Source organism: Pangasianodon hypophthalmus, chromosome 17 (genome assembly GCF_027358585.1).
Source record: "Pangasianodon hypophthalmus isolate fPanHyp1 chromosome 17, fPanHyp1.pri, whole genome shotgun sequence".
In the NCBI taxonomy this organism is placed as follows: Eukaryota; Metazoa; Chordata; class Actinopteri; order Siluriformes; family Pangasiidae; genus Pangasianodon; species Pangasianodon hypophthalmus.
Genome location: NC_069726.1, coordinates 8,766,489 through 8,777,448, shown reverse-complemented (window position 1 = coordinate 8,777,448; position 10,960 = coordinate 8,766,489). Strand labels below are relative to the sequence as shown.

At 36.6% G+C, this 10,960-nt stretch overlaps 1 long non-coding RNA gene across 1 annotated transcript in view; it reads right to left on the bottom strand.

Moving 5' to 3' along the window:
• Window positions 1–1,952: 1,952 nt before the first annotated feature.
• Window positions 1,953–10,960, bottom strand: part of LOC128320954 (uncharacterized) — a 57,510-nt gene continuing 48,502 nt past the window's right edge. The window contains exon 3 of the long non-coding RNA XR_008304540.1: window positions 1,953–6,999. This is a non-coding gene — a long non-coding RNA (uncharacterized LOC128320954). The remainder of the gene's footprint in view (window positions 7,000–10,960) is intronic.

Here is a 10,960-nt window from a genome sequence, read left to right as displayed (position 1 = left end):
TTAACTGCTAATTAAACTTCTAACTAACAGGTAATTACATTTTGTGACTTATAATTAATGGCATGGATTTAACAAGAAGAACTTACAGATACACAGGGACAAGGTTTTTTTTTTTTCCTTTCTTTTTTTTTTTTTTTAAATCCAAGTTCAGCTGTGGCAGCAAAATTCAAAAGTGAAAGAAAGAAAGAAAAAGATGGTTACTGCCATTATTATCATTATTTTTTAATTTGTGGAATAATAAGAAAAAAAAATAAATTTTAACATTTTTTTTCTTAATAATCAATTTAGCAAAAAAGTGGATAATACCAGAACACAGTCCAAACAAAATAAAAAATCTATATTTTAAATAAAATAACATTTGCAATATATTTAATAATAGATTGTGTAAAACAAAAGTAACAAATTGCTTATTTTATTTACTAAAATCTTATATTTTAATAATCTGACTGATGTTTGTCAGCAGGCACAGCTTTGAGAAGAAGCATTTTTATTATAATTATTAGTGTACAGTAAATGAAAAAAATATAAATAGCTTTAAGACTTTATATGCTCTCAGTTTTGTTATCCATTTCATCAACCATTTTGTATGGTATATAACTGGTACAAAGTCTTACAGCAAAAACATTTCACTTTTATATTAATTTCAATGCTGAATATAATCACCGAACATAGAAGATGGCTACGACATATGCATAATTATAAAAAAAAAAACATTCCCTTCTAAAGTTTAGATTTATGAAAAACAAATTATACACAAAATAAAATCCATGAATGCCTCACCAGCATATGTCTCCAGTTTTCCTTCGGTGATCAAATAACCGAATCCTTAGATAAAATATTTTTACTATGATGAAAATCATTTTGTCTAATTTTTGCGCACTTTCACATTATCATTTATTATATCGCATTGTTAGTTATCAAACTCTCTTCTAATTGAACCAGAAAAAGAGAGATAAAATGCTAATCCAACAGGAGAGATTCTCACCATATCATAAAACAATTAACTGTAAGAAAATTATAAGAAAACTAAATCAAGATCTATTTTCAGGCACATGTATCAACCAAGCCTGGCTTTTAAATGTTTTAAAACCAAAAGGTTAAGGTTGTTTTTCCAAAACAAGATAAATGTGGAAGACGGAAGCCTGTCCTAAACTACAAAGGTGCTGGATATTAGCCAGGGCACAAATTAATCAGCTAAAACAAAATGAGACATCAGTGTCTCAGTGTCAGGTTGTTTTTTTTTTGTTTTTGTTTTTTAACAGAGATCCATATCATGCTGTGCCCAATATTATCATTTAACCCCTTTCATTTCTCTCTGTTAAACAAGGGCTGGTTTTGCAAGGTTTTTGCTTTTTGGGGGAACTACTTTTATGTAAGTGTTGTCAGATTTTTTTTTTTTTTAAGCTTATTATGCAGATTTAATTTTCACAAAAAATAACTGACTAATATACCTTAAGAAAGCATTGAAAAGCATAAATCAACTTAAACAATTAACCATTAATTTGGCTGGTGGGTGAAATGCAAGACCAGGGAGGTAATTCAAGGAGGTAAGTCAGAAATGCCTTTGAAATAATATATTTCATTATACACACTATACTAATAAAAAAGCTATCATTACTAAACTCACAATGTACTCTTTTATTTTACTAAAAGTGGAGCTATCATGTCATTTTAATATGAGGGTAATTCAGGGACAATATTTTTTTTTCTATCTGCATGTTTAGATGATATAGCCATAAAAAATGTTATGCTCATTTTTAATTGTAATACAGTGTATTTAATTATTTATAGATGATAAAAAATGCAGAAAATGACAAAAAAAAATTCACACTATAAAACACCATTGTAATATACTTTTTGTGCAGTAACTCTGAATATTTATGCAAAAATTACATTCTTTTAATTACTTTGAAATTATTTTATAATTAACCTTCACAAATGTTTTTCAAGTGCATAATTATGAAAACATTACTATTACAATGGGGGAAAAAATGGTGATCGGTGGCCAAGCAAATCATAAGTTAATTCCATGAGCTTCAACTATAATTCATTTATACGCTTTGCTTTTGCAATTTCAAGGACCTAAAAGTGCATTGAAATTTGAGTGGTCTGTTGGTTTGGGAGTGGGAGGGGATATGACCAAATCAAACCTAATATGGCATTAAATTCAAGTAATGTTGGAAAGGCGGATGGAGGAGACATAGCACTATTATGATTGGACAATCAGAAGAAATTCAGAAGCAGTTTTGTCCAATCACCAAGCCTGTGCTTACATATAGCAGTTGCATCCATTCTATTTTACTTTTACTCACCCTAGCTCTTGATCTAATACACTGATAGGTATCCCCAATAAGGCTTCAGTTAACAAGACATGTCTATTGTTTAAACCACTACAAAAGCCCTACAAAGAACTACATTAACCACCCACTCTCATTGCATTATGCCACGAGTACACGGCCACAAGTAATTTCTGAGCAATGTCGAGACTACATCACAACATTCAAGTCCATTCGCAAGTTTCACATTCTCTACCTTCTACAAACACTCCATGCTTAATTCTTTATCTTATTGTAAATGGTTTTATTACACATCCTTTATAAGCATTGTTGTTATAATGTTTAATATTTTTGTAATTAAATTATATGTCAGTGCTTTTGTAATAATTATTTTATTTGGCATTTGTCAAAATAGGCACAAATACTTATTCGCCCATTTTGTGCCCATCATGGAAAAGTTTGGCAAGCCTTTTGCTGCCAACCATCACCCACCCCTCCATCCCCTGGGGCAGCAATTATGATTGGATATCTTGTCAAAAGCATAGCAGTATTTAATTTTATGGGATTCAGTCTTAGCCCTTTGATACAAGTTTGGAGCAAATAATTTTTCTTTGTTTTCATCTCTCTTTGGAAAATTTGTTTCTGCTGTTCTTGATCTCAAGTATGACATTTCTTAACATTTACTGGTAAAACAACTTGTGCAACTGAGATAAATTTTTAATTTTTTTATTCCTAACAAAAACTAGCCCATATTGCTATAAATGTTGTCACCTAGAAGTATGTACTTACTTGAACAAAAGCTGTTTTACACAGCAGTGTGGAAGAGTGACTTTGCAACAGGCTGTCATAAGTAGACAAACAAAACTGACACACAGACAGAAGATAAAATTGAGTAAGCACTCAGTTACTGTGTTTAACTCATTTAATTCAGAATTAGACAGATGCATGGTCTAGTGTCCCCACAACACACACACACACACACACACTTTTTTGAGTTCTCTCTTTACCCCTCCCCTCTCTCTGTGCTTCTCGCCTACCCTTTTTACAGTGTGTCACAGGAAGTTAAGTGATTATGGGTACCTGACGTAATCCGACCCAAAGACCGTTCCAAAGAATGGAGCAAAACATTCAAATCTATTGCAAGAAGGAAAGGGGAGGGGTCATGCGTGCCCTGGAGTCCACGTTGACAAATTCTTTAACAAGCTGTGGTTAAAGGGAAGCTGGTCTGACTCACCCCCTCCTTTCAAGCAATTTACTGGAAACATGGGGGAAGGCAGCAGGAGGGGGGCCTTTCAGAGAAGTCATGTGATGAACAGGGGCAGGGCTAACCACAGAACTGGGAGGAGGAGTGGAGCAGGGGCCAGGGGGAGGTGCGCACATACACACACACACTCACACACACACAAACACACACACACTACCTAGCACAGACGCCATTCAGTCCAGTTCCAGATTTACTTGCCTGGGAGTTGGCTACCGAAAATTCACAGACCCACTAATCCTTTTGTGTCTAGGTCATGGGCAGGTTAACCCTTTAATTGCTGGATTCACAAGATTTAACCTTTTTTGTGCTGACATAAAAAATTCAGAAAAAAACAATGCTTTAGTAACAAAATTTAGATTTAGGAACTATGGAATATTAAAATACAATAAAACGTCTCCATTTGAAAAAGAGGAAAAAACAGAGTTCAATGAAGGGGTTATGTATGTAACTATTGTTCTACAACTGAGTGGAACTAGTGGATTATTCCTGTTTGCTCATTTGACTGCTGAGCACCTATAGCAAAGTCACTTGTGTGTCACTAGCCTAAGACCATGAACCCAAGTGGAAGTGTGAAGAGGACTGTTTCCTTCAAAACTAGTGAAGGAAACTATTGAAATATTGAAAATGAGAATCACAATGTCCTCTATTGAGGATAAAAAATTCGTACTGATCCTGTATTCTGCTGAGCAGGAGCATTACTCAGACACATAACAGAGCACATGGGTTGCGATGAAGCAATATTCAGTCTGTAAAATCTGATGAAGTTAGATGGTGAGCTCCATGCCTTACAAATATCCACTTATGACACCTAGGAGCAGAGGCATATCTGGGTAGGATTTCGGGTTTGAGTTTGGATATAATGGATATGGACAATGGATATAAAAAGTATAAATTGCAGGTTTTCCTGCAGTTAAAGAATGATACTAAGATAAATCATGTCAGATCTTTTCTCCATTACCTCCACTTGTTGATGATGGATTTCATGGTGTTCCATGGTACATTTAATGTTTTGGAAATTTTTTTGTACCCCTCTCCTGATTGATTCCTTTCAACAGTGAGATCCTATACAGGCTTTGTCAGCTCTTTGCAGACCATGGCTGCAACTGTCAGATAAAACTGTCAAGAAGATGTCAAGAAAATCCAACAGAAACAATTGGTCTTTATTTGGGGTTAATCAAAATAATTTAATTCATGACAGCTGAATGATAATTACTTTTGAACATGAGATTGGATATAATTGGTTCATTCAACACATCCACATCCCCGGTTATAAAAAGGTGTGCACACTTATGCAACCAGGTTATTGTAACTTTTTTATTTTTCCTATTTTTCCCTAAAATGTTTCTAATTGTTTTTCACTTAATTTGTATAAGTTGTAATTTCACATTGAAGGTGGGAAAATTTCTGACATGATTTATCTTGGTTTTTTTTTTCCATCACAAAAACTTGCCATTTTAACAGGGGTGTATAGACTTTTGTATCCACTGTACCAGCCAGCTATACTCTTAGCATAGGGATATGGAGGTGACAGCTAAGAAAGTACTGGATGTCTATGCAGGAGGATAAAAACAAGGATAAAGTTGGTTTTATAAGGCAAAATTCTATATTACATAATTAATATGACAAGATACTATACTACTATATTACATTAATATGGCAAGATTGGTTGATGGTACATCATAATTCTTCTACTGTCTGGCATCCATGAGTGTATCACACTTTTTAATTTAACTGTACAGATCATGCAGTGATTTTATTTAGCATACTTCCTCACCCCACCCTGAAATTAATTCCTGGCTACTCCACTGCCCTGGAGGTAGTCATAGAATGGGTTGAAGGGCATTTAGTGGAAGAAGGCAACCTGACCTGTTCAAAAATTATGGAATCACTTAATTTACCCAAAGGGCTAACTGGACTTTAGACAGTGGAATTCCTTCATGGTGCTACCCAAAGAAAACAAACAGCTTTTTAGTCACCTATCAGCTAGCAGTAACTTCCACATAGAACTTGAGAGCTTTCAAAAGATGCAAGGTCCCCAAACTAGATACTGTGTGATGACTGATAATGCATGTAATTCTCATCTGACCATCCTGATGGCCAGCAAAAAAGCTTTTTCTAGCAAATGCCACTGCATAGCTGCATTTTCAGTTGTTTCATAAGGCAAGTTGCACAAACTTTAGTACCAAGTCCTTTGTGAACAAAGAGGTAGCAGACCACAACCTTATTTCATTTAAAATGCATCGTAGTCCTAATATACAGTCCCCTAGGAAAGTATTGGAATGGCCAGTTCTTTTGTTTTTGCTATATACTGAAGACATTTGGGTTTTTAGATCGAAAGATGAATATGAGACAATAGATCAGAATTTCAGATTTCTTTTCCTGAGATTTACATCTAGATGTGTTAAACAACTTAGAACATTGCACCCACCCCTTAGAGATTTGTTTGGACCCACCAATTTTCAAGTGAACAAAATTATTGGAACATGTGACTGACAGGTGTTTCGTGTTGCCCGCATGTGCCCTGTTAGCTTGATTGTTTAAACAATTAATAGCTCCAATGTCTACTTTTGGTTTGAGCCCTGGGTTTCGCCTGTAAAGACTGCAAATTTTTTTAGAAAGGATAAACCTACATGAAGCCCAGAGTGCTGTCTATAGAAGAAAATCAAGCAGCTTTGAAGCTGAGAAAAGAGGAACAATCGATCAGAGCCATTGCACAAGCATTGGGCACAACCAGTACAACAATTTGGAATGTCTTGAAAAAGAAACCACTGGTGTACTAACAATCAGACATTGAGCAGGTTGGCCAAGGGAAACAACAGCAGTTGATGACAGAAACAGTGAGAGCTGTGAACAAAAACCCAAAAACAACAGTCAGTGACATCAAAAACAACCTCCACAGGGCAGGACTGAAGGTATCACAATCCACTGTTTTGTGCACCGGAGTGCACAAAAGTGATTTATGCTCAGTCTTGCCACAGTTCAGTAGGAATTATTCTATGTGAAGGCAAACCTGCTATTATGAGCCCTGTCCCCAAATGAGCACAGAATTAGTCCAGTATTAGTCCAGAATTAGTCCAGTAAGTCAAGTATGGACTTGAATATTCAGAAGTGTGAAAATGCCCAAAGTGTGCCTGAAATAGATTTTCTGCTTATTTGTGTGTAAACTGTTGTACTCTCTCTGTAGCGATAAAAATGTATATGATCTAGACAAAATTAGAGGTGTTGCGAGACAGCTGAACAAATCAGAAAGACCATGAAACACAAAAGAGGATAGGAATATAGCACTCACCAGGTGAGGAAAAGTGAGGGATATCAAAAAGAAAAAAAAAGAAATACCTTTATACACCTGTTCCAGCATCTGCTCAAATTCCTCAAAAATTCCTTTCCCTCTTCTTCATCATCCAAGCAGCCCAGGCCACAGAGTTTGGGTAGAGCGCTCCCTAAAGTGCTGGCTGCACCCTGCAAACACACACACACACACAGGGCCAGCCTGTCCATTAGGCCATGTAGTGTCTTTTATTCTCCCTGTAATATGTATTGTTAAATATTAAACATTTAAATAATTTTAATTTTTATTTTAAGATGTAGATTATAATGATTACAATGACCTGGTTGCACAAGTGTGCACACCCCTTAACTAATATTTTGTTAAAGCACCTTTTGGTTGTAATACAGCACTCAGTCTTTTTGAGTAAGAGACTACTAACTTATCACTTCTTGATTTGGCAATTGTATTCCACTCTTCAAATTGTGAGGGGCTCTCCTGTGTACAGCGCTCTTCAACTCATTCCACAGGTTTTCAATAGGAGTTAGATCTGGGCTCTGACTGGGTCATTCTGACTTCTGATCTTCTTCTTCTGAAGCCATTCCTTTGTCGACTTGGATTTGCGCTTTGTGCTGTTATCATACTGGAAGGTGAAATTTTTCTTAATTTTCAGCCCTGTAACAGAGGCCTGCAGGTTTTGGTACAAAATAGACTGGTATTTAGAGCTATCCATGATTGCATATATCATGACTAGAGCCCCAGTCCCAGCTGAAGAGAGGCAGCCCCATAGCATGATGTGGCAAGCATTTTCACTGTGGATATGGTGTTCTTTAAATGAAAGACTGTCTTGTTTTTTGCGCCAAACATACAGTCATGGGAAAAAGAAAGTACACCTTCCTTCAGTTCTAGGTTTTTATTTAACAGGGCCTAAATAGTAATTGTAGTAATTTTTTCCCCCAAAAGTAAACCAACATTCAGAAACAAGGTGGGAAAATATAAGATCACCTATAATTCAGTAACACATAAAACCACCTTTAGCATCAATAACTTGAAGTGAATGTTTTCTGTAGAAGTTTTTTCAGTTTCTCACATCATCTTAGAAAAATATTGGCCCTCAATTTTGCTTAGGTTCATTGATTTTTGAGGGCATTTGTTTATGCACAGCTCTCTTAAGAACACTCTGCACAATTTCAATGGGGTTGAGGTCTGGACTTTGACTTGGCCATTCCAACACCTTGATTTTGTTTTTCTTCTTTAGCCATTCAGATGTCAATTTGCTGGTGTGCTTGGGATAATTGTCCTGTTGCATGACCCAATTTCGACTAGCCTAAGCTGCTGGACAGATGGCCTCACATTTATCTCGAGAATATTTTGGTATAAAGTGGAGTTCATCATTGTCTCAATGACAGCAAGTTTCCCAGGTCCCAGCTTCCACCATGATGCATGGAGGTATGAGGTGTTTGTGGTGATACACTGTGTTTGGTTTTCATCATACATGTTTCTGTACATGATGACCAAACATCTCCACCATGGTCTCATTAGTTCAATGCATACTGTTCCAGAACTTTTGTGGTTTGTTCAAATGCAAGTTTGCAAACCTAAGTCATACTGCCATATTCTTTTTAGACAGAATGAGCTTTTCGCTAGCCACCTTTCCATGAAAATGATACTTGTTCAGCTTTTTTTTTTGTTATTGTGCTGTCATGAACATAAACATTTAATGTGCTTACAGAGGCCTGTATGTTACTTGATGTAGCACTTGAGTTTTTCTTTATCTCTGAGCATTAAACAATCTGACCTTGGACTGAATTCTATGACATCCAATCCTGGAAAGACTGGCAACTGTCTTGAAGGATCTCTGTTTGTAAACAATCCTTCTCACTGAAGAATGGTTAATAACAAATTGTCTGGAGATGGCCTTATAACCCTTCCCAGATTGATGAGCAGCAACAATTGCTTTTCTGAGGTCATGGTTGATGTCTTTTCTTCTTGGCATTATTTAGATACACATGATTTAGTGCTCTGGAACACCAAACTGCCAAAAGTACTGCTTTTATAGAGGTAGACACACTTCTTGATCATGAACTAATCTTGTGCATTTCATTAGTAACCCCTGGCTGCTAATTACTGTCTTAATGATTGTGGAAGAGGAACAGAGTACTTTTTTCACAGCTGGTTTCTGAATGTTGGTTTACTTTGTTGGGAAGCAATGACTACATGCTGAAATCTGTTGTGATTTTTTGTTGTCATGTGAGTTTTTTTTAATTATTTTTAGTGGTCGGTGAGGACCACATAATTATTATTCAGGCCCTGATAAATAAAAACATAGAATTGAAGTAGGGTGTATTTTATTTTTCCCATGACTGTATCTTTGGCTTCTGTATAGCCACCCTACCCCATAGCCCAGACATGTGAAGGTTCAGGAGAGATTGTTGTGTGCAGGGAGTGCCCACTATAGTCAAGTAAGGGAAGTGGTAGCTCAGTGGTTAAGACATTGGACTCCTGCTCGGAAGGTTGAGAGTTCAAATCCCAGCACCACCAGGCTGCCACTGCTGGGCCCTTGAGCAAGGCCCTTAATCCTCAACTGCTCAGTTGTATAAATGAGATAATTGTAAGTCGCTCTGGATAAGGGCGTCTGCCAAATGCCATAAATGTAAATGTAAGATAGAGGGAATCATGGAAAGTTCTAAATATTAATCTGTTTTGGGACAAAATCTGCCGGCCTTTATTACATGGCTGAAAATTAAGAAACATTTCCCCTTCCAGCACAATAACAACCCAAAGCACAAATCCAAGTCAAGTGGAGAAAATGGGGCACCCCAGTGACATTACCAAGAACAGGACATCCCTTCAAAATTGGCAAAAGGACAAGAAGAAAACTTATTAGGGAGGCTGCCAAGACATCTACGGCATCATTAAAGGAGCTGAAGGAATTTATGGCAAGTGTCAAGTCCTTGTCTTGATAATGCCAATGTGGTACCCCATTTTCTCCACTTGTTGATGATGGCCTTCACAGTGTTTCATGGTACATCTAATGTTTTGGAAATTCTTGTACCCTTCTTCTGATACTGTTAGACAATTAGATCCCATGCATACATTGCTTTGTACGTTCTTTGAGGACCATGGCTTCAGCAGTCAGATGAAACCAAGAAGATGTCAAGAAAATCCTACAGAAACAGCTGATCTTTTTTGGGGGATAATCAGAATCACTTAGTTGATGACAGGTGTATGATAATTACTTTTGACCCTGAGTTTGAATGTGATTGATTAATTATGAGCACAGTCATATGCCCCATTATGAAAAGGTGTGCACACTTGTGCAACCAGGTTATTGTAAGTTTTTTTTCTTTTTTTTCCCTAAAACATTTCTATTTGTTTTTCCCTTGAAATTTGCTAGTTGCTATATTAAAAATGGAAAACTGTCAGACATGATTTATCTTGGTTTCCTTTTTTGCATCACAAAAACCTGCCATTTTAACAGGGATGTGTAGACTTTTTTATATCATCCATATCGAATGTACATTCACGTTGGCTACTGTGCCCATTTATTGAAAATCTCCGAAATTTATCAACTGGGGGGGGGAGGTGTGCACTCTGACCCTACAGAGCATGATCAGATGACTAAATGTTTACAGTAAATGTTCTGCTACACTCTAGATAATGTATTAATCTGGATGGCCTTTCAGGTACATCATGTGCAGCAGTGAAAGACCTTGGTGTAATTATTGACCCCAGTCTCTAATTTGAAGCTCATGTAGATATCCACACTACACTGGCCCCACAATAAAATTTAGCATTGATTGCAAAATACGAATGGTCTATAAAGCACTGTAGTATGGATATGATTGGGGTAACGTGTTTAAACTTTCTGGTCTATTATCAAAATTTTGGTCTATTATAATCTGCCATGCCTGCTTCTATCTTCGATCTAAAGGTGCAGGCTTAATACCTAGAATAAAGGGATAGACCTTTTTTCCTACAAAGACCCCAGCTGTGGAATAGCCTTCCAATTAATGTTTGGGACTCAGATACAGTCTCCATCTTCAAGTCTAGGTTTTTATTAAATAGCTTTTCTCTTGGGCAAAGGATCTGGACGGCCATGGGCATAGAGAGTTATGGCAAACAAGGATCTTTTGATGTAGTTCACTCAGGTTT